This window comes from Acomys russatus, chromosome 5 (genome assembly GCF_903995435.1).
Source record: "Acomys russatus chromosome 5, mAcoRus1.1, whole genome shotgun sequence".
Classification (NCBI taxonomy): domain Eukaryota; kingdom Metazoa; phylum Chordata; class Mammalia; order Rodentia; family Muridae; genus Acomys; species Acomys russatus.
This window is the reverse complement of record NC_067141.1, coordinates 26,886,099-26,909,833: the sequence shown is the minus strand read 5'-3', so window position 1 is coordinate 26,909,833 and position 23,735 is coordinate 26,886,099. Positions and strand designations below refer to the sequence as shown.

The 23,735-nt window shown below is 45.5% G+C and overlaps 1 protein-coding gene across 1 annotated transcript in view; it reads right to left on the bottom strand.

Moving 5' to 3' along the window:
- Pc (pyruvate carboxylase) overlaps window positions 1–15,223 on the bottom strand; it is a 105,784-nt gene extending 90,561 nt beyond the window's left edge. Inside the window, exons 1-2 of the mRNA XM_051145824.1 lie at window positions 15,100–15,223; window positions 9,139–9,175 (exon numbers count right to left, since the gene is read on the bottom strand). The gene's annotated coding sequence lies outside the window, so the exon portion shown is untranslated. The remainder of the gene's footprint in view (window positions 1–9,138; window positions 9,176–15,099) is intronic.
- Window positions 15,224–23,735: the final 8,512 nt, after the last annotated feature.

Genomic DNA, 23,735 nt, shown 5'->3' with positions numbered 1-23,735 from the left:
ACACAGAGAGACCGTCTCAAAAAAAAAAAAACAAAACAAAACAAAACAAAATCACAGTATCCCTGTATCAATTAAAGGAGGAACATAGAACCATAGTTGCGGAGAGACCATATTTAAAATTCTTGTAGTCATACAGTAAAGTTCAGCCCTAACACTATATAGTTCCTCCTTGTCCATGGAGATACAATCTAAGATGCCCAGTGCGTGACTGAAGCCTCTGATAGTACTGAACCCTACATGAACTGTTTTTTTCTATACCCAGACACCTATAATAAAATTTAATTTATATGTTAGTCATTATAAAAGGTTCAAAGTAATAATTAGTAAAATAGAAGTTAGAACAATACACTGCTATGAAAATAATATCTCTATTAACTTACACTATGCTCACCTTTTTTGTTTGGTTTTACAGGCTTTTGTTTTACTTTTTATGAATATGGGTATTCTGAATGAATTTTTTGTGCAACTGTGTATGCACAGTGCCTGCAGAAGCCATGAGAGGGCTTCAGATCCTCAGGGACTGGAGTTATATTCTTAGCAACCATTTGGATGCTAAAAACCAAAACAGGCTTTGGCTTTGGGCTAAGGTAACTCTAGCTAGCCAGGAATTCAATGTAGAGAGCTGGCCTCTGACTCACAAGAGCTTGGATTAAAAGTGTGAACTATCACACCTGACGTGTTCTCACTTTTCTTGTGCTAATGTGAGATCACACAATGTCTACACGACAGCACAGGCATGGTGGCATTATGTTAGGCCTCTACCCAAGGACAAATCACTTGCTCAGGCTCTATACTCTAACACAGCTGGTCTCATGACCAAGAGTGCCATGAGGTAGCTGAAAGCTGGGTTTCCTAAATAGTGTGGATTTTCTGAGCAAAGGGGTAATTTGTGTCTTAGGTAAGGAGCAAAATACCCAAGAGATTTCATCAGGCTACTTATAACAGTGAGTAACTTATAACTTATTAATTATTTATGGAATTTTACATTTAATGCTTTTTAGAAACAGGTTAGCCACATATAACTTAAACAGTCAAAAACAAAACTTTGAATAAGAAAAGTAATTCAAAAATCTATGACCTAAATGCAAGACTTAAAACCATAACACTCTTACAAAGAAAACAGGCAAAATGTCACCTGAAAAAGATTTTGGGGGGTTTATTTCATGTATATGAATGATTTGTATGTGTGTGTCCAGGAAAGTTGGAAGCTCCTCAGGCATCAGGCATGTAAGTGGTATACAGACATATATAGGCAGGTAAAATACCTATACATAGGTAATTATTTAAAAACTATTAAAAACAATTATGGTGGGAGAATCCTACTGAGGAAGAATCTATAATGCAATCCTGCTAATTTCTCCCCAACTCAAAGGTCTTTTTCTTGAGAATTCAGGAGCCATCCCTACTTATCCACATAAGGTCACACAAGCACCAGATATCAAGAGAGATGCAACTGCAAAACTAATTCTCAGGCAAGTCCACTCTCACCCCCACGTTTCCTGGGACCAACTCAAGAACTGAGACAAGAATTCCACATCTGCTCACCATCTCAGATCCAATCTCTTATGAGAATGTGACGGCAATGGCCCCTTCAAAAAGGCTGGTAAATCTCCACTAGGAGGTCAGGGAGAGGCCAGGTTATCAGAGGGAGGAACTGAAGGCAGCATTGATTCCAGTTGCCAGGACGTCTAGGTAACTAAGCCTGACTAACCAAAAAGTAAGAATACTTTCCATACTTTCTTTCTTTTAGGGGAAAAAAGTATGCAACAGTAAGTGGAATACCAGGCCTAGACTTGGAAGACCAGGACCCAAATTCCAGGCCTGATGAGTCACTGGCATGAATTTTGCAACTGGTCAGACAGCTACAAAGAATCCAAGTTGTACTTACTTTGTATTCAAGTTCTACTTATATTTTAGGATTGAAGCCATAAGTATATGAATCAAGTCCGGTGGATGGTTTCAGCATCCGGTAGAGAATTGGAGTTACAGGAGAGGAAATTAATCAATAGTGTGTCTATCCTGGGCCCAAGGGCTGAAGGACCACCCTATCTGGATGCAAAATGCCACTGAATCATAGATCTGCTTCACAGCCAGATTCAAGAGCTAAGAGCTAATTTTATCTGGTCCAAGGGTCCCTAAATTATGAGAAAAATATCCAGTTTTAATGGAAATACCAAAAGTTTTGTAGGAAAGCAATATGAGTCTCATAATTATTTCCTTATTCAGGAGCTTCTGTTTTTTGTTTGTTTGGTTGGTTTTGGTTTTTGGTTTTTTGTTTTAGTTTTTCTTTTTTCTAGACAAGTTTTTTTTTCTAGACAGCCCTGGCTGTCCTAGACTGACTCTGTAGACCAGGCTGGCCTTGAACTCACATTCAGGAGCTTATGGATTACAGAAAAATAAAGGATTAAGTGCATATGTGCTGAAAAAAAGTTAAAGCCAGAGTATTACTAATTTTATATTAAGAAATCTTGCAGCCGAACAATGGTGAAACGTACCTTTAATCTTAGCGCTCAGGAGGCAAAGGGAGGCAGATCTCTGAGTTCCAGGCCAGCCTGGTCTACAAAGTCCAGGACAGCCAAGGCTACACAGAGAAACCTTGTCTTGAAAAACCAAAAAAAGAAAACAGAAATCTTGCTGGGCAGTGGTGTTATATGCCTTTAAATCTAGCAGTTAAGTGGCAGGGGCAGGAACACCACTAAGTTCAAGGCCAGCCTGATCTATAGAGAAAGTTCCAGGATAGCCAGGGTTACACAGAGAAAGAGAAAACGAAAAAAGAAAAAGAAACAAAGAAATCTGTTGTGTTGGGCTTAGGGTATAGCAAGGTGATAGAGCACATGCCTAGCACGCACAAGGCCCTGAAGTCCATCCTAGCATCTGTGCATTAGCTGGTATTTCATGTGCTTTAAGGAATCTTAGACAGGCATGGTGAAACATGCTTATAATTCTAGCACTTGGGAGGCAAAGGCAGGAGGGGATCAAAAGTTTACAAGTTCAAGCCGGGCGTGGTGGTGCATGCCTGTAATCCCAGCACTCAGGAGGCAGAGGCAGGTGGATCATTGTGAGTTCGAGGCCAGCCTGGTCTACAAAGTGAGTCTAGGACAGCCAAGGCTACATAGAGAAACCCTGTCTCAAAAAAAAAAAAAGTTTACAAGTTCAAAGCCAGCCTGGGATACACAGCCTGAGCTATGCTGTGAGACACTATCTTAAAGAGAGAAAGACAGACCACACATGGCATGCAAGTGCGCACACACACTAAAATGGTCTACATCATGATAGTCATTAGGGAAATCTAAACTGAAACCACAATGAAATGCCATTGTATACACTTAAATGGCAAAAATGGTAAAGATTGATGATTTCTAATGCTGGGAAGGGTAGAAAGTGACTGGAATTCTCTATTACTGATGGAAATATAAAACAATAACCACTTTGGAAGAATTTAACAGCTACCTGTAATCCAATCACTCTACCCCTAAGCAAAGGAATGCATGTCCATAAAAAAATAAAAGTAAAAGCCAGGTGGTAGTGGCACACACCTTTAATCCCAGCTCTCAGGAGGCAGAGCCAGGCAGATCGAGTTCCAGGATAGCCAAGGCTACACAGAGAAATCGTGTCTCAAAAAACCAACAATAAAAAGAAACCTTGAACACAGGCATGGGTATGTAGAGTGCTTGACCAGAATACACAACACACACACACACACACACACACACCAGTAAAATTCAACTTTTAGAGCTGGGGCATAGGTTACCAGTACAGCACTTGCCAAATCAAAGACTTATACACCAAGGGTCACAGCAGCTTTATTTGTAACAGCCAAAAACTGGAAGTGACTGAGATGATCAACAATAAGTAAAGGGGATAAACTGTGTGATGTCCATGTAATAGAAATGAAAGGCCAGGTATGGTGGCGCACGCCTGTAATCCCAGCACTCGGGAGGCAGAGGCAGGCGGATCACTGTGAGTTCAAGGTTAACCTGGTCTACAAAGCGAGTCCAGGACAGCCAAGGCTACAGAGAGACGAAAGACATGAATGAATGACTGGTACATGCCACGACACAGACGTGTCTTTAAATGACTATACTGAGTGAAAGAAGGCAGACAAAGTACAAGTGATGCTGCATCAGTCTACCTATGAAAAATTCCAGAAATATGCAAACCAGTCTCCAGGAATGAAAAGCAGCCTTGTGGTTTCTTGGGGTGGGAAAGACAGAGAGATATTCCAATGTTTAAGAGCATTGCTCTTCCAGAAGACCTAATTGGTTCCCAACACCATGTCAGGTGCCCACAACTTCCAGGAGCTCCAGCTCCAGGGTGATCTGGCACCTCTGGCCTACTTGTGTACCTTCACACACACACACACACACACACACACACACACACACACACACACACACACTCTAATTAAAATAAATCTTAAATAAGCCAGGATAGTGTTGGCCATGGTAGTTCATGCCTGTAAATTCTAACACTCCTAAGGATTACTGCAAGTCAAGGCTAGCTTGGGCTACATAATAAGTTCCAGGCAGCAGAGCAAAACACTGTCACAAATAAAATAAAATAAAATAAAATAAATAACATAACAGGAATGTTTAAGAAAATTTAAGAGTTGGCTTTATTTATTAGATTTATAAGAGTAATTAAAATATTAAGGGACTTTTAATCAGACAATTGCAAGAAATAATAAAATAATAAGGGAAGGTGACTATAATTTATAAATTCAATTTAAAACTTTCAAATGAATTTAATAACGTATTCAAAGAGACCAACATTAATCAAAAGGCCCTTCAAAGTGATTGTTAATTTTTTTTCTAAAATCGTAAATAGAATGGAAAGTTTCAAAGGTTACTCTTAAAGAATTAAACTTAAAAGTCCTTAAGGGGGTGGGGCTGAAAAGCTGGGCATGGTGGTGCAAGCCTTTAATCTCAGTACCCAGGAGTCAGAAGCAGACAGATTGCTGTGAGTTCGAGGCTAGCCTGGTCTACAAAGCAAGTCTAGGACAGCCAGGGCTACACAGAGAAAACCAAAAGAAAAAGGGGTGGGGGGGCTAAAGAGATGACTTGGTGCACTGACTGCTCTTTCAGAGGACCTGGGTTCAATTCCCAATACCCCCACATAGCAGCTCACCACTGTCTGTAACTCCAGTTCCAGGGATCCAACAACCTCCCACAGACACACATGCAGGTAAAACACCAATGCACATAAAATAAAAAAGTATTTTTAAATGTTTTAAAGTTCTTAAAAGGAAGAGCTAGATTTTTTTTTCTATTTTAACAACTCAAAACTCACACTTTTCAGCTTGGCATGATACTGCCCACCTTTAATCCCAGAACTCAGAAGGTAGAGCAAACAGAGCTCTGTGAATCTGAGGTCAACCTAGGCTCCACCTCAAAACCATGTCTTTTTTTGACTTGTTTTGTTTTTTGTTTTTGTTTTTGTTTTTCAAGACAGGGTTTCTCTGTGTAGCCTTGGCTGTCCTGGACTCACTTTGTAGATCAGGCTGGCCTCGAACTCACAGTGATCCGCCTGCCTCTGCCTCCCGAGTGCTGGGATTAAAAAATCATGTCTTGAGAAACAACAACAGGGCTGGAGAGATGGCTCAGAGGTTAAGAGCACTGAGTGCTCTTCCAAAGGTCCTGAGTTCAATTCCCAGCAACCACATGGTGGCTCAAAACCGTCTATAATGAGATCTGATGCCCTCTTCCGGCAGGCAGGCACACATGCAGGCAGAACTTTGTATACATAATAAATAAATAGTTAAAAACAACAACAACAGGGCTGGAGAGATGGCTCAGAGGTTAAGGGCACTGGCTGCTCCTCCAAAGGTCCTGAGTTCAATTCCCAGCAACCACAGGGTGGCTCACAATCATCTATAATGTCACCTGATGCCCTCTTCTGGCCTGCAGGTGTGCAGGCAGAGCACTGTATATATAATAATAAATATATGATAATAAATAAATCTTTAAAAAAAAAAAAAAAAAAAAAAAAAAAAAAAAAAAAAAAAAAACAACAACAACAAAATATTCAACCAAAGCCACTATGAATTTCTCAAAGCTCCATGGGTCAGGCCAGGGTGTGGCACCCAAAACCTCACCCAAACATGCCACTCACCTGTCAAGGAAATTCACCCAGTCACTGAAGTGGCCAGAGTCTCAATTCTCTTATGCATGAAAAGAATACTATATTATTTTAGTGGTTTATTGTAATAAATTTCATACCAATGGACAGAAGTATAAAGCAAGTGCAGATATAAGTGATGGCTTCATATTCTTACAGTTAACTGACTAGTGACACACAGGAAAAAGGAGACATAAGCATGACTCAGCAAAGCCAGCTCATGGAATTTTCCCTGCTGCCTCAGCTTGGGACGTCATGCTGCAAGTCAGGAGAAGACTCTGACCTAGCCCAAACTCACACAGCTAGAGCAATGTATTTCTAGCAGCCTTGCCATACCCTAGGCCCAGCCCCCAGCCCTGGTAACATGCAAGCTGCCAGTTGAGGTGGGTTGGGAAACCTGAGTTCTGTCTTCTGGTGGGATACGTCACAACAACAGCTCACACACGCACTTCCCTCTGAGATCCCCAGGAGAAAGCTACACAGCGAGCAGGGAGGCTCCAGCTAAGATGACAGTCTTGGTTACCGTCACTAAGACAAGCTCTGGGGAAGTAGCAGGGGAAATGATGTGCAGACAAGCTCTGACAAGCCAAATGGCCTGGGAGCAGCCCCTTCTTGGTGACTAACTTTCTCTTCTAACTTGTCATCTGTAAAAGATGACAGCCTTTTAAAAAAAAACAACAGCATCAGCTGCCTGGATTCTGCTCATGAACCTTCTCTGGGCCTCATTTTCTTCCATACTGGCCAGGCCCCACACTAAGAATTCATGTATAGAGCCAGCAAAGAAAAGAGTGGTGGAAAGCATGGTACAGAGCGTCACATATCAACAGAATGGACCGTTTCCAAAAGGTACCCATCAACCATGAACTTTCTAAGGAGACAGTGTGGTAAAGTTAAAAACACCCTCTACTTAGTTGTTCAGGGGTTAAGATGTTTTTAGATCTAGATAGGTGTTTTAAATTGATAATGACAATATGTGATAGAGATTGATTTACATTCAGAAATTTAGATGCACCAAGATAGGAAAGATGTCTTCTTCAAGGCTGTCAAATACAAATAGCCAAAACACTAAGAATGTAACATTTATATAATTCTTGTGTCATGGTTCTTCTTGCTATAGGTAATATATTGTATATATGCATAATAATATACATATATATGTAAAAAAAAAAAAAAAAGAAAGAAAGAAAGAAAAAGAAAAGAAATCCTAAGCCAGAACACAGAAAAAAACAAAAAAAACAAACAAAAGCTGGGCGTGGTGGCGCACGCCTTTAATCCCAGCACTCAGGAGGCAGAGGCAAACGGATCGCTGTGAGTTCGAGGCCAGCGTGGTCTACAAAGCGAGTCCAGGACAGCCAAGGCTACATAGAGAAACCCTGTCTCGAAAAACCAAAACAAACAAACAAACAAACAAACAAACAAAACAAAAACCAACACCCTCTACTGACCCAAGGCCTAGGACAAGAGCAATGTGGAAGATCTCAAAAGTGACCAACTCCAGGCTGGAGAGATGACTCAGCACTGGCTGCTGTTCCAGAAGACTAGGGTTTGATTCCCATCACTGACTGATAAGGCACCTTCTTCTGGCCTCCTCAGGTACTGCATGCATGTGATGCAAAGGCAAAACACACATACAAATAAGAGAGCAGGAAAGAGACTCCATTCATGGGTCAAGAAGGGCACCTTGAGAAAATTCTTTGCACAATTGGTAGAAACGAAGAAAAATCCCAGTACAAAGGAATCTCTAGGCCAGAATAAACATGAGCTCTGGAAAAGTTGAACAGCAAAGTCCCTGGGGTCCCCAGCTGTGAAACAGAGAGAGCAGCTCAGAGGGAGGGAAAGAGTATTTTTCTTGCAAACCAGAGCAAGACTGGACTGCACAAGGATATGGGGCCCAAGCCAGTTCATGAGAGTTCAGGCTGAGCAGACAGATGCACATGCAACCTAGAGAAGTTCCAAGGGAGAAGCTTTAAGAGTGGCAGGTTTGCTGGGTCCAAGGGAGAAGCTTTAAGAGTGGCAGGTTTGCTGGGCAGTGGTGGCACACGTCTTTAGTCCCAGCACTCGAGGCAGAGGCAGGTGGATCTTCATGAGTTCGAGGCCAGCCTGGTCTACAAAGTAAGTCCAGGACAACTAGGGCTACACAGAGAAACCCTGTCTCGCAAAACCAAAAACAAGAGTGGCAGGTTTGTTGGGCATGATAGTACATGCCTTTACTCAGGAGGTAGAGACAAGAGAAACTGAGTTCGAAGCTAGCCTAGTCTACAGAGCTAATTCCAGACTACCAGGGCTACACAGAGAAACCTTGCCTCAACAAACAAAGCAAAACAAGCAAACAGAAGTTGCAGGTTTTGCCAGGCGTGGTGACCCACATCATTAATCCCAGCAGGTGGATCGCTGTGAGTTTGAGGACAGGCTGGTCTACAAAGCAAGTCCAGGACAGCCAAGCCTACACAAAGAAATCCTGTCTCAAAACAAAACAAAAGTTGCAGGTTTTAGAGGACAGCACTGCTGAACACTAGGTAGGGAGGAAAAGAGTCAATTCTAACTTTACTCCCTGTCCTGTGACTGCTAGACATAAGAAATGTTGTCAAGAAATTTTTTACCACTAGCTAACAAAGACACTTCTCACGTTCCAGGCTCAGCCAGCAGCCAGTGCTCTTAACAGATGAGTGCGGCAGCCAGATGCCTGTCTCTGAATATGGGGTCTTCTCAAAGGCTGCACAGAAGGGATTCTTCCTGTAGGTCAGCACCACCCTCTACCCCCTGCCTAGCTTCCCAAGCCACACCCTTCCAGAAAAAGGGCCTCCTGCTGCAGCTGGCCAGCTGCCAACTGGAGTTTGTAGGGAACCAGATGTCACCTTCCTGTGAAAACCCAGAAAAATACAGAGATCAAGATGAAGTGGAGATTTTCCAAAAGCCAAGAGTCTTTTGTACTAAAAGATGACATGTGTGTACTAGGACTACAGTATCTTAACAAACTCCCATATGACCCAATGATGGCCTGGGCTCAGGCTCAGAACTCACCCTTAGTGTTGTCAGCTCTCCAGATGGCAAATGCTAGCTGAAGTAAAAGGGAAAAAAAAAAAGTGTTATCCTCATTTCTCCAGACACTCCCCAGAGAATGCAGGAATGTCAGGGACACTGAAGGCCACAGAACTGCTTGTTCCATTAAGGGCCACCAGGTACCTCTGCTGCCTGCTCCCCACACCTTACTGCTCTGCACCCAGTCATCTATAAAATGCAGGGCAATAGCAATACCTGATATGAGAGACAGGGGCTTTGAACCTGTGATCTTTCTGCCTCAGACTCCCAAGTAGCTGGAGTGATACATAGGCCTGCCCTGAGAGAAAAGAGTCACAGATTCAAAGCCTCTGTCTTCAGATAAAAAGTAAAAAGGAGGCTGGAAACACAGCTCAGTGGTAAGAAGCACTTGTTCTTGCAGAGGGCCCAGGGTCAGTTCCCACAAACACAGCTCACAACCTTGTGTAACTCCAGCACCAAGGATGAATGGGTACTCAGCATGCATACAGTACACATACATACATTCATACACGCATACAGTACACACACATACATTCATACATGCATACAGTACACATACATACATTCATACATGCATACAGTATACATACATACATTCATACATGCATACAGTACACATACATACATTCATACACGCATACAGTACACACACACATTCATACATGCATACAGTACACACACATACATTCATACATGCATACAGTACACATACATACATTCATACATGCATACAGTACACATGCATACAGTACACACACATTCATACATGCATACAGTACACACACATGCATACATGCATACAGTACACACACACACATTACACATGCATACAGTACACATACACACATTCATACATGCAGGCAAAACACCCATATACATAAAATTTAAAAATATATAAACAAGGCTAGGGCCGGGCGGTGGTGACGCACACCTTTAATCCCAGCACTTGGGAGGCAGAGGCAGGCGGATCGCTGTGAGTTCAAGGCCAGCCTGGTCTACAGAGTGAGTTCAGGACAGTCAAAGATACACAGAGAAATCCTGTCTCGAAAAAACCAAACCAAAACAAAATAAACAAGGCTAGGATGTAGCTGAGTGATACAGCACTTACCTAATATGCAAGGGACCCTAGGATCAAGCAATCCCCACCACTAAAAGAGGAAAAAGGCATGCTCTGATGAGGGCCAGCATGCAATAAGCATTTAAGTAAAATCCTTCTGTTTGAACCACTATGAAAAAACAAAAACTCACACAGTTTCTGTTTCCTGCAAGAGCTTTTTCTTTCCTGCCCCCTCCATCCAGCTCCAGATGCACTTTCTCCAGGCAGCTGCATCTAATCCTTAAGTGCTACCTGCCCTCCTGATTCTCAGATGCTGGCCTATCTCACTATGCAACTTGACACTAATGAAACACAGGCCTACGTGACCAGCCATGCATCTTCTACCACCCTACCTCCCCTACCCTGAGACACACACACACACACACACACACACACACACACACACACACACACACACACTTTTCTCTTATCTTCTCTTGCTGAGGTCCCACCTTGCCATACCTAAGAGCATACCCCACACTGTTTAAGCATCCCCACCCCAGGAACTCAAGGGAGTGTGCAGCCACATTGGAGACTCTGTGGAGTTCTTTTCCAAATGCTACTTGTGGGCTGCTCAGGCCACTGGTCAATAAACAACAAAATGGGAGACAGACCAGCAAGCTCACTTATCCACAGAAAACCAGTTGCCATGATAGATTATGTCAAAATTAAATAGAATGTTTGAGTCATTTAATTCAATAAAACATATACTGAGTTTTGCCTTGCCTAGAGATCCATGCCAAAAGGCACACGCTCTGCCCCAAAAGTGCCAATAAGCTGTTATAGACTAACTTTAGGAGGCAAAAGTGAGATGAAACATGAGATGTACGCAGTGGGACCTGAGCCCAGGGCTAGTTCAGCCATGCCATTCCTACCTGAATGACTTTGAATGAATTATGTCATCTCTCTGTAGGTAACATCCCTATCAAAGAGTGACAGCACACACACACACACACACACACACACACACACACACACACACACAACATGCATGTTGGCTTTTATAACTAATAGCATCATCATCATATTAAAATGAAGCCATATCCAACTGTAGGTTTGGCAAACTTAATTCAGCAAAGTCCTTAGAGTAGTTTAATTTTGACAGAACAAGAGGAAAGGCCCTGAATAAAACAAGAGCACTAGAAATAAGACCAGAGAATGGACACTAAAAAGCTCTTGAGGAAAACTGAAGCGTCTCATAGGCAGCTGAAGAAGTGACCTTGAAGTCAAGAGGTTAAATGTAAGACAGCATTAGAGTCCTGTTTTGTTAAGGAGTACAAGGAGGAAACAGGGTGTCACTATATAACTGAGACTGACCTGGAACTCACTATGTAACAGGCTGGCCTTGAATTTTCAACCCTCCTGCCTCATCTCCTGAGTGCTGGGACTGCAGGCACAGGCCATCGTGTCCAGCCACCTGACTTTTGCCAACTTCCCATGTTTCACTTGCAGGTCCTCCTTCCTGCAGGTAGCCACAGGCTAGGGTGAGGTCCCAGCGAGTGAGCAGGTAAAGACTCCCATTCTGCACAGGATGCCTCAGGTCAAGAATTCAGCCGAAGGCAATTTCTCCACATAACTACCTCTAACCCTCAGGAGCAGACTTTGCTTCAGTCTGAGACACTAGTTCTATCTCACTACACAGCTTTAACACTAATGTAGGAGCAACCAGGCACTTCTAGAAAAAAAACCGGGGTCCATTCAAAAGAGGTAAGATGCTACCATGAGCACAAAAGAGAAGGCCCACAAGAATTTTCCAGAAATACAGTGAGCCCAATGAGGCATATGGCTCAGACAGGAGTGTTGCAGAGAGATGGGACTCCCTCCCAAATCTACTGACTTCCTCCCAGTGATTCTGACCACTGCCATTGCCCCAAACTGACTTCTTTCTATCTTCTCCAACTTCTGCCCTACTATGTTCATTAGTTTTCACCATGAGCCATCCCAATTTATAGAAAACATTTAGTAAGCACTTTCTTGTTCCCAGGACAGTAATAGGGACTGTGAGGACACAAGCAGTGAGAATGTGGAATTTGGGAGGACATGCTCCTAACACAGCATTTGGGGTACTGCAAGAAAAAAGCAAGGAGGAACTGGATGTGCACCTATAATAGCGGCACTTGGCAAGTAGAGGCAGGAAGGTCAGGAGAGTTCAAGGCCAGCCTCAGTTACATAAAAAATGATCTTAAAAAAACTCACCAGGGTGGGGGTGGAGATGGTGGTGGTGCTGGTGGGGGTAGTGGTGCACACCTTTAATCCCAGCACTTGGGAGGCGGAGGCAGGTGGATTGCTTTGAGTTCAAGACCAGCCTGGTCTACAAAGCAAGTCCAAGACAGTCAAGGCTACACAGAGAAACCCTGTCTCGAAAAAACAAAACAAAACTCTGCACAGTGTCACATACCTTCTTTCTTTTGTTTTGTTTTTCTTCCTAGAAGAGCAATGCTTTCTTAATATTTTTTTTTGAGATTATATTTCTCCCTTTCACATCCTCCCTCCAAATCTTTCCATATGCCCTTCCCAACTCTTCTTCAAATTCATGGCATCTTTTTTCATTAACTGGTTTTTTTTTTCTTTTCTTTTTTTTTTTTTTTATATATTTAATCACTTAACAACCTGATCCCAGGCCCCTTTCATTAACTGTTAATGGATTTATATACATATATGTTAACACATACATATCACTAATATAAACTACTTCATCCACATTATGTTACTTGTATGTATGTTTTCATGGCTGATCATTTGGCACTGTAAAACCAACTGGTGTGCTCTTCCCTGGGGAGGACCACTTCTCCCATTCCCTGCTTTCCTAAGTTGCCTGTAGCTCTTTGTGTAGGGTAAAGGCTTTGTGTGTTCCTTTACCCCCATTTACTTTGGTATGTCCATTGGTATCACCCTTGCTCAATTCACATTTGGACAGCCATGCTGGTGAGATTTCAAGGGTATAGATTCTGACATTAGTTATTAGGAGACACACTCTCACAATAAACTCCCTGATCCTTTGGCCTTTACAACCTTTCCAGCACCTCTTCTACAATGTTCCCAGAGCTTTCCATGCTGGACAATTTTGTAATATGTATCCATTGAGATAGGCTGTGGAATGCCTTTAATCCCAGCACTCAGGAAGCAGAGACAAATGGCCTCTGAGTTCAAAGCTAGCCTGGTCTACAGAGTGAGTTTCAGGACAATCAGGGATACACAAAGAAACCCTGTTTCAAAAAACAAAAAAGCAAACAAACAAACAAAAAGATTCACGGGGTTGTGGAACACACCTTTAATTCCAGCACTCGGGAGGGAGAGGCAAGTGGATCTCTGTAAATTCAAGACCAGTCTGGTCTACAAATCAGCCAAGGACAGGCAGGGCTATTACACAGACAAACCCTGTCTATAACTGCTGGTATGTGGTTGTAACCCCAGCACTTGGGAGGAACAGGCAAGAAGATCAAGAGTTTTTAAAAAAAAATCCTGGGCTACATTGCAAGATCTTGTCTCAAAAATTAAGAGAAGAGTTTGAGAGTTAACAGTGAAGAACAGGCAAACAAGCTTTAGCTCCAAGTGGGTAGAAGGCTGAGCTTGTCCACCCCCTAGCACGAGGCTAGCCAGGATTGCTGGAGGCAGTAGGTGAGGGAACACGACGGAAGGCAAAGACTCGACTCCCGGCTCTAGCTGTCAGTCTATCTAGTAGGCTCTTTAAGCTTCAGTTTTCTCAGTTGGAGGATGGGAGTAACTAGCCCTAGCTGACTTCGTTTCTAAAAATTAAGAGACCTTCCGATTTTTAAGAATTTTTAAGCAGCCAAAGACCTAGAGAAATCTTGCTTGACTGTAAAGTTCCGTGAGATGAGGAAAGAGCCCTACAAAAAGGTAAAAGAGCTCACTCAAAGTACGCAGGGCTAGTCACTCTGGAAGGAACCTGTAGACATCAGTCCTCAAAACCAGAGCTTCTCGATAGCATGCCAGGAGGGCACTTCCCAAACACATATCATCAACCCTTTTTTTTTCTCTCTCTCTTTTCTTTTTTGTTTTGTTTTTCGAGACAGGGTTTCTCTGTGTGTAGCCTTGGCTGTCCTGGACTCGCTCTGTAGACCAGGCTGGCCTAGCTCTCACAGAGATACGCCTGCCCCTACCTCCCAAGAGCTGGGATTAAAGGCTTGTGCCACCATGCCTGGCATCATAAACTCTTATAAACTATAAAAAAAAGTAATGGGCTGTGCCCAGGTACACCTCCCGAGGGGCTTTGGGCAGATCAATGCATCTTGGGAGCCTCAGAAGTCCTTTCACACCTAAACCGAAGTGGACCCCAAGGGCCCCTCGTAGCTTCCCGAGAGACGTGGTGCAGACATCTAGAACAAGGAACAGTCTCTCTTAAGCTCCCTGCATGGATTTCATATCCAGTAAGACAGGGACTACTAGAGCACCCATTCTGACAGATTCCCTCAGGAAGCTGGCGCGAGGCAGGCACTTTCAGGCTTGGAGCATCAGTTTCTCTATCTGGAAAATGCGCGAAACCCCCACCCCACCCCCAGGACTGAGACCGACGAGGGCCTCCAAGGGGGCGGGACGAGTCGCCTATGCCTGACCGGGGCTCCAGCAGCTGCCGGCTCCCGTGCTCCCAGAGCAAGGGAGGGGGCGGGTCCGTGCCGACCCGGTGCCTGAGGAGGGGGAGGGACCGCGCACGTCGCGTCGCGCAGCGTCGTGCACCGCCCGCAGTCGTCTCCTCCAGCCGTCACTCGCGGAGCCCGCGGAGCCGTGGCGCGCGCGACCCTTACATAAGCGTCCCCAGCGCCGGCGCACTCCCACCCACAGCGACCTGCGGCAGGAAGAGGAAGGTGCGGCGCGCCGCGGACACTCACCTCCGCCCAGCCGCCGCAAGCCGTGGCCGCCGCCTCTGACGGCCGCTGCCTCCACTGACAGGGAACAGCTGCGGTCTCCGCGCAACCGAACTTGCTGCGGCGCAGGCCCCGCCCATAAGACTTCCTATTGGTTGATACAGCCCAACCCCTCCAAGGATTGGATGGACGGGCCTATCATTCACCGCTCCCCCTTTCAGGACTCCTCCCTGCACCCACCTACCCCTCGCGTTTAAGCGTTGGCGCCTCACGTTGGCCCCGCCTCTCGCGTCCCCGGAGGACCTTGTGATTGGTGAAGAGGTGGAAAGAGCCCGCCCCCTACGCGCCACCGCCTACTCCCTTTTCTTGTAAGCCTCACGTGGGCCGTCTGGCGCAGCCAGGGCCCGCAATAGGCGGAAGTGGTCCGGCTTCAGCTCATTCTGATTGGCTGTCGGCGGGGGTGGGGACGTGCGATTCATTCACTCGTGTAGCACGTGTCTCTTCAAACCGCAATCATAACAGATGCACGGGGATTGGGGCAGCGCTGCCAAACGCAGGTACTCATTAGCGGATAGAGAAAAGGTCGCAGGAGAAGCGTTAATGAAGGGCACGAGAAAGGAAAAAGCGCCGGCACCACCTGGAGTTGCGTGTCTGCGTCCTTTAGAAGCTACGTGAATGGGGATGATGGACAGGAGCCCGCCACGATGTGACCTTGGAGCATCATCAGCTTCAAGTCTCTGAGCTCAGTTTCCCGATCCGCAAAGGCGAGCCGCTCAAAACCTTAAAGATTTTCTTTCGAGAAGTTGGGCTTAGCTAACGAAAGCTTCATAAATTGGGTTCTGTGCCAAACCAGGAGTGGGGGAGTCACCAAAGCAAACCCAAACTCCTGCCTCCCAGTGACAGGAGACTAGACAGTAAACAAATACAATCTACAGTCCATCGTTATTGATCAGGCCAAGAATTTTGAGAACATCGCGTTAAACAGTAACTGCTTATTGATTCCGACTCTGCTGTGTAGAGCTTGCCCCTGGGCTGCTGGGCAAGGTGGCGCAGGTATGTAATGCCAGCACTTAGAAGACTGAGGCAGGAGGAGTTAAGAGTTCAAGGTCGGCCTCTGCAGTATGGCCTATCTTTTTCTTTTTTCTTTTCTTTTTTTTTTTTTTTTTTTTTTTTTTTTTTTTTTTTTTTTAGGCATCTCCAACCTTCTGGTCCTCCTTTTATCTGTGTGGGAGAACTCCTACCCTGCATGGATCAAATAAAGCTGTTTAGTAGGAGACTGTGGATTTAAATTCCAATTTTCCAGATTCACATATTCCTTTTAAGCACTAAGTATGTGATATGCTAAAGAGAGTGGTGGGCAAGACCCAGCCTCAGCCATTGCATCAAAGGCTTCATATTCCTAATTCCAATGGCAAAACAGCCAGGTATAATGCCACGAAACTCTAATCCCAGCACTTGGTTGGTCTAAGGCAGGAGGATCAGGAAGTTTTTGTTGGTTGGTTGGTTTTTACTTGTTTGAGAGCCTGTCTTCCTGTGTAGCTTGTCAAGCTTGCCTGGAACGCCTAGGTTCACGTGCCTCTGCTTCCTGAGTGCTAGAGTTAAAGGCATGAGCCACCGCACTCAGCTGAGGTGCAGGAGTTTTAGGCCTGCCTGAGCTATATAAGAACTTGTCTCAGCCAGGCGTGCCATTAAATCCAGCCCTCAGCAGGCAGAGGCAGGTGGATCTCTGTGAGTTCAAGGCCAGCCTGGTCTACAAAGCAAGTCCAGGACAGCCAGGGCTATACAGAGGAACCCTGTCTCAAAAAACCTTAAAAAAAATACCCAAAGACAAATGTCTCCTTGTTGAGGAGACGAATTATATATTGCCCGGCCTGGCTGCAACAGAGCTCCTTTTATAACCCCAAGAGATCTAGTCTACTGAATGCTCAAGTTCAAAACCTTTTTGTTCTTGTTGTTCACGTTTTGGGGGGGTTGTTTTGTTTTGTTGTTTTGAGACAGAGCCTTACTGTGTAGCCCAGGCTAGCCTCAAAGTTCTCTACTTTCCAAATGCTAGCCTTGGAACTCATATTGCTTCACCTGGGGACTTTTTAAAGAACCATTTTATCATTATTTCTTTGTGTGAGGACACAGGAGTGTCTGTTCACTTGGAGCTGGAGTTACAGGCTGTTGGGAGCTGCCTAGTATGAGTGCTGGCAATCACACTTGGGTCCTCAGCAAGATTACTATGTGCTTTCAGCCACTGAGCCATCTCCAGCCCCTCTTTGTTCTTAGATTTTCAAGACAGGGTTTCCCTGTGTAGCCTTGTCTGTCCTGGACTCACTTTGTAGAGCAGGCTGGCCTGGAACTCACAGAGATCCACCTGCTTCTGCCTCCCGAGTTCAGGGATTACAGGTGTGAGCCACCACTTCCTGCTTAGCCCCTCTTTTTTTAATGCCAGGAAAAGAGTTAAAGCTGTGTGACCTTGGGCCGAGGCCTCTTCCCTCTCTAACTCAGTTTCCACATGAAAAGACATTGCACTAAATGGTGACTGAGTCTTTTAATTACTGACCCAAATTACTCTTCTAGTACATGAATACCTGTGATTTCCTCACTTCCTGTCTGTAGCTAAACTCTCCTCCACTATGTAGGTGTAAGACATGCATCCCTGTGTCCTTCAGAAAGGTTGAGCTGGCCACGTAACAAGGTCTTTGAGTGAGATGGAGTGACTGGTTCCTGGCTGGTTCCTGTGCGCAGACATGTGGTTCCTTGGAGGTTCACGCAACTTCTCCATCTACCCCAACTGACTCAGACCTGAACAAAGGAACTGATGAAGACAGAACCAGAAGTAAGAGGACAGCTGTGAACAAAGGAACCATGGGCTCTGAGCCGAGAGCTCTAGCATCTATGTTATGTAGCTCAGGTTAGATCAGGAAACAAGACACCAGTGTACCCAGGCTTCCTCCTGTCCCTGGATAAGTTTGCCCAACAAAATTGGGGATGGTTCCCATCCCAGGCCCCGGAGGCCAAGTCACCAAACTGCCTGACCTAAAGCTGGGGTGAGAAGTTTCAGCATGGCTGGAGACTACTTCTGAGCCTGGGGTCTACACCACTCATGTCAGCTCTGCCTGGCAAGAGTAACCGCAAGTCAGAGATGCCAGCGGTGTCCCAAGCCACCCAAGCTCATCCCTGAGGACTGAGGGCCCTGTATATCCATGCTGATTTTGGAAGCTCTCCAGATGGGTCCTTTGTGACTATTGACACATTCTGGGAGGCCTCAAAAGTATTCCCCGCAGGACATGGCGCACATGCCTTCAATCCCAGCACTTGGGAGGCAGAGGCAGGTGGATCACTGTGAGTTTGAGGCCAGCCTGGTCTATACAGTGAGTCCAGGACAGCCAAGGCTACACAGAGAAACCCTGTCTTAGGCAGGGGGGTGGGGGGGAAGCATTTACCAGGCTTCTGAGGTGATAGGAACCTTCCTGGTGCTCTAAAAACAGAACCAACCTGATTTCTGGGCTCACACCCACTCTTAAGAATTTATATGTCAGGAAATCTGGGATGGAGCCCAGAAACCCTTTTATTGATTTATTTTTTTTAACTTCTCTGACCCACCCACAACTGATCATTGAAATCTTGGGGAGCTTGGCTAGAATCCTAGGAAATTTCAACAGAAGGTAAGACCAGACAAAAGGGCAGAGCTGGGCCTATGCAGGTTTCAACAGGAGTTTGGCTGTGATACACCTGGGATATGGACCCAGGGAGGGAAGTGTGTCTAGCACCTCAGGGGCTCCTGTAAGGCCTTCTTGCTTCTCCGTGTCTTTCACTTTCTGGAGAGTGATGTGAGTTTTGTCTTCTTCTATTTTGGGGTGTCAGGGAGGGTGTCTCTGTGTAGCTATGGCTCTGGAACTCCCTCCATAGACCAGACTGGCCTTGAACTCACAGAGATCCCCTTGCCTCTGCCTCCTGAGTGCTGGGATTAAGGATGTGTGCCACCACTGCCTGGTGGGTTTTTTTTTTCCTTCTTCTTCTAACCCCCCTACTTACATTTTAATATAGCCGCTACATATGACTTGAGTTTGGCAGGGCGGTGATGGTGCACGCCCGGGCAGATCTCTGAGTTTGAACCTGGTCTACAGATCGAGTTCCAGGACAGCCAGAGCTACACAGGGAAACCCTGACTCTTGGTTAAGTTTGACAAACAGTAGTTCCATGATAAATAGAAACCAGCCCATGATAAGTGGTTAAAAGGAGTGGAGTAAATGCAGCCAAGAGTCTTGTAGCATAGAAGAGTCCAGACCGCTATAGTTAAGGAAGAGTTGACTACAACCAGTAACCTGCAGCAGGCTAAGTCAGGTCTGGGGTATGGGCAAGCAAGTTGCTATGACAGAGAGACATTGAGAAATAGCTGTTTTCTCTCTCTCTCTCTCTCTCTCTCTCTCTCTCTCTCTCTCTCTCTCTCTCTCTCTGTCTCCGTCTCTTGGTTTTTGAGACAGGATTTCCTCTTCTCTCTTTTTTAAAGCATTTATTATCATTTTATGTGTATGGCTGGCATCCCCAGAAGAGGCCATCAAATTTCCTGGAACTGCAATTACAGGTGATTGTGAGTTGCCATGTGGTTGCTGAGAACTGAACCTGGGTCTTTTGGAAGAGCGGTAGGTAAGGGCCCAGCTTCTCCTTTTTGATGGGCCCTCTGGGTTCTCGAGGGATCTGGGCCACACTACTACTGGGTCTCTGGGAACATTGTTTCCATATATCAGTACTGCTAGGCCATGCTGGATGTTCATGAAAATGGGGAAAAGGTGGCTCTCTGAAGTCACTGGGTCCATGGCAGTGTCCTACAAGTCCATGAGCAGCCAGACATGGGCTTAAGAGCACAGCACAAAGATCCTTACGCCCAAAGATCTCCAGAGAAACCAGGATTGTTAAGCACACAGGGTTGTCTTTCCATTGAGAAAGATGTTAAAAAAAAAAAAAAATCCAAGCTGGGCATGGTGGCACACACCTTTAGTCCCAGCACTTGGGAGGCAGAGCCAGGTGGATCTCTTGAGTTCAAGGCCAGTCTAGTCTACACAGCAAATCTAAGACAGCCAGGGCTGTTATACAGAGAAACCTTGTCTCGAAAAACCTAAAATCCCTGGTGATCTGTTTTATCTGTTAGTCCAGACCATATCAAGCCCCTACATCCAGGACCAGAGGTGGCTAATAGGCCAAATGACCTCTACACTATCTGTATGAGTGAGACCAGGCCAGACCCTTAGGCCCTTAAGCTAGCACAGGTAGCCTGTCTCTAGAGCCCAACTTCTTAGAAGAAATGACAAGTACCCTGAGTCAAGTTTCAATGTAATTATACCTCCTTGTGCACCAGGGAGTGTATCACACCAGGAAACTATTTTTCCAAATTATACTGGTCTTAAATTCATTGGGAATGAACCATCTGATAATTAGACTCTTTAGGGGTCTTGATCCAGGTTGACGAAGTCAGTCTGACCTGAGTTTTCATTCTCATCTCTTTGCAGTTCGCATCTCCACCTGACACCTGCAGAGACCCCTCAGCAGTTCCCACCTGCTGCACAAGTTTGGGTCATTGAGGCTTAGGTGCAGACTGTGCCAGTTGCAAGGCTACCCTATGCCCTTGCCTGGATATAGTTTTGGGTTGGAGGGAACTTAAATCTCAACACTTGCCCCTGTTGTGGTTTTCAGGATCCCTTAACCCTGTCGCTCTCCCCTCTTCCCCCACCCAGTTTGTTAAGCCTCTGCTTGCTGTGGCTGTTTGGTATGAACAGTCGCATCTCCAGAAGTTGTTCCAACCTTTCACTAGCACTGGAAGTCTTAGGTTACATCTTCCCCATACTGCTTGGCTGTAGACGTCTCTGCTGGTTCTGAGATATTCTCTCTCTTTCCTCTAAATAGATGGATGGCCCCTAAAGTTACCTCCAAAGTGCCTCCCAGTCTCGCTGAGGTGACCATAACATCCCCTTATCCACAGTGCACGTGACATTTCTGCTCTGCCACATTACTGCTTCCATGCCCACAAAGCCTGTGGAAGACATGTCACCACAGCCACCAAGTCACTGCCCACAGGATGAAGAAAGATGACTCTCCAAGCCACCCAGAGCCACGGCTCCTCTGGTTGATCTAGTAATCCTGCCAAGGATGAAGGAACACTGTGCCCATTTGACAAGTGTGGACACTGAGGCTCCCAGAACTGAAGTGACCTCTCTCTTGATCCCACAGCCTGGAACTCCCAGGCTATGCTTTTTTTTTTTTTTTTTTTTAATTCCACTGGTCACCTTGGATCACCTTGGAAAACACAAAACAAAAAATTCATAGACTAGCCAGGCATGGTGGTGCACGCCTTTAATCCCAGCAGAGCAAACGGCTGTGAGTTCGAGGCCAGCCTGGTCTACAAAGCAAGTCTAGGACAGCCAAGGTTACACAGAGAAACCCTGTCTGGAAAAACAAACAAACAAACAAATTTCATAGACTAAAAAAAAAAAAAAAAAAAAAAAAAAGATTCATAGACTTCAGATGTCAAACAATGGGCTTTGTTTTGACATTTGCCTCTTAAGGACATGTTAGGTCTTAAAGCTTTGAGCAATGTGTTTCCAAGATCTCCCATTAGATAAGGAGTGCCTGGGACCTGGTTGTGCACATGGCTTGTCAGGCTCCTGCACAGACCTGTCTCTGCAGTGGGCTTACAGTGGGGTATGCGCTGGTGCTTGTTAACACCCAGATGCGGAACCACTCAGGAGGCAGGACAACCCACATCAGCCGTGCACATCTCAACAAGTTGTGTTCTTGGCTCTGTAAATTAAGATCACTCCCATCCAGCAAACGGTAAGCACATAGAAAGCTCTGTTCCGCTCCCAGGAGCTTTTACAGGAACTAACTGTGATTGCTTACTGTTCACTTCGATTCACACAAGTGATAAGGTGGAGGGCCTGTGAGAAGGAAGGCTTGGTGGGCAAAGGCCCTTGCCACAAGCAATAAGGTGGTGTTAGACCTAGAACTATTCCAGCTTCCCAGTCGGTACTAAAGCCCAAGAATGTAGACCAGGTGTCTGAAGAAGGAAACCAGAGCCCCAGCTGGGATGGCAGCTCACATCCGTAATCCTAGCCCTTAGGAGGCTGAGCCAGGTGTGGTCATGTGGAGCTATGTGAAATCTGTTCCTGGGAAGCAGTTTCCTCTGGCTAGCACCTCAGCTTCAGGCTTTCCTTCTGCCCTGCATGAGATTCCTGGGGAAATGTTAATGTTTGGGTCTGTTATTTAGTTAGTTATTTAGTTAGTTAGTTTGGTTTTTCGAGACAAGGTTTCTCTTGTAGTCCTGGCTGTTCTGGACTTGCTTTGTAGACCAGGCTGGCCTCAAACTCACAGAACATCTCCTGAGCATCACCACACCCAGCTCTGCTTTTGGTTGGTTGTTTTGGGGGGGGGGGTTGTTGTTGTTTATTTTTTCGGCTGTTGTTGTTTTTTTGGGGGGTTTTTTGGTTTTTTTTGGTCTGGTTTTGGTTTGGTTTAGTTTTGGGTTTTTTCCAGACAGGGTTTCTCTGTGTAGCTTTGGCTGTCCTAGACTTGCTTTGTAGACCAGACTAGCCTCGAACTCACAGCAATCTGCCTGCCTCTGTCTCCCTAGTGCTAGGATTAAAGGAGTGTACCACTATGCCTGGCTTACTTTTGGTTTTTTTAAGACAGGGTTTCTCTGTGTGTAGCCCTGCTGTTCTGGAACATACTCCATAGACCATGCTGGCCTCAAACTCCCAGAGATTCACCTGCCTCTGCCTCTGAAGTGTTGGGATTAAAGGTGTGCATCACCACCACCACCACCACCACCACCACCACCACCACCAGGCTAGGAGTATGTTACCTCAATAGGCTGATAGCATAATCATCTTTCTAGAATTGTCTCCTTTCCTGAAAGAATGGTTGTAGGAGGACCAGGGCAAGTCTGAAGCCAACTGAGGCTACACAGTTAGTTCCAGAACAGCCTGGGCAACACAGACCAAGGCCCTAGATTTAGGCAGGGCCGTGGGTTTGGAATGCTAAGCCTCTGCCATGGAGTTTCCGGTAAATCCCCAGTGACCCGGGCTCCTGATGTTCACCTCTGTCCCGGTTTGCTTTCCATTGCTGTGATAAACAACATGACCAGAAAGCAACTCTGAGAGAAATGGTTTATATGACTTGCACATCCTGATCAGAGCCCATCATGAAGGGTAGGCAGGACGGGAACTGAAGCAGAGACCATGAAGAAATGCCAGCTGCCTGGATCGTCACAGCTCACTCAGCCTTTCACACAGGCCGATTGCCTGTCTTAGGGAGACACCACACACAGAAGGCCGAGTCCTCCCACATCAGTCATTAAACAAGAAAATGCCCTCACAGACTTGCCTACAGGCCAATCTGACGAAAGTATCTTTGTCTGTTTTGATTTTCTTTTTTGTTTTGGTTTGGTTTTTTGAAACAGGGTTTCTCTGTGTAGCCTTGACTGTCCTGCACTCCCTTTGTAAACCAGGCTGGCCTTGAACTCACAGCGATCTACCTGCCTCTGCCTCCCAAGTGCTGGGATTAAAGGCGTGTGCCACCACTGCCCAGCTTTAATTTTTTTTTTATAAATTTATTTATTATATATACAGTGCTCTGTCTGCATGTACACCTGCAAGCCAGAAGAGGGCATCAGATCACAT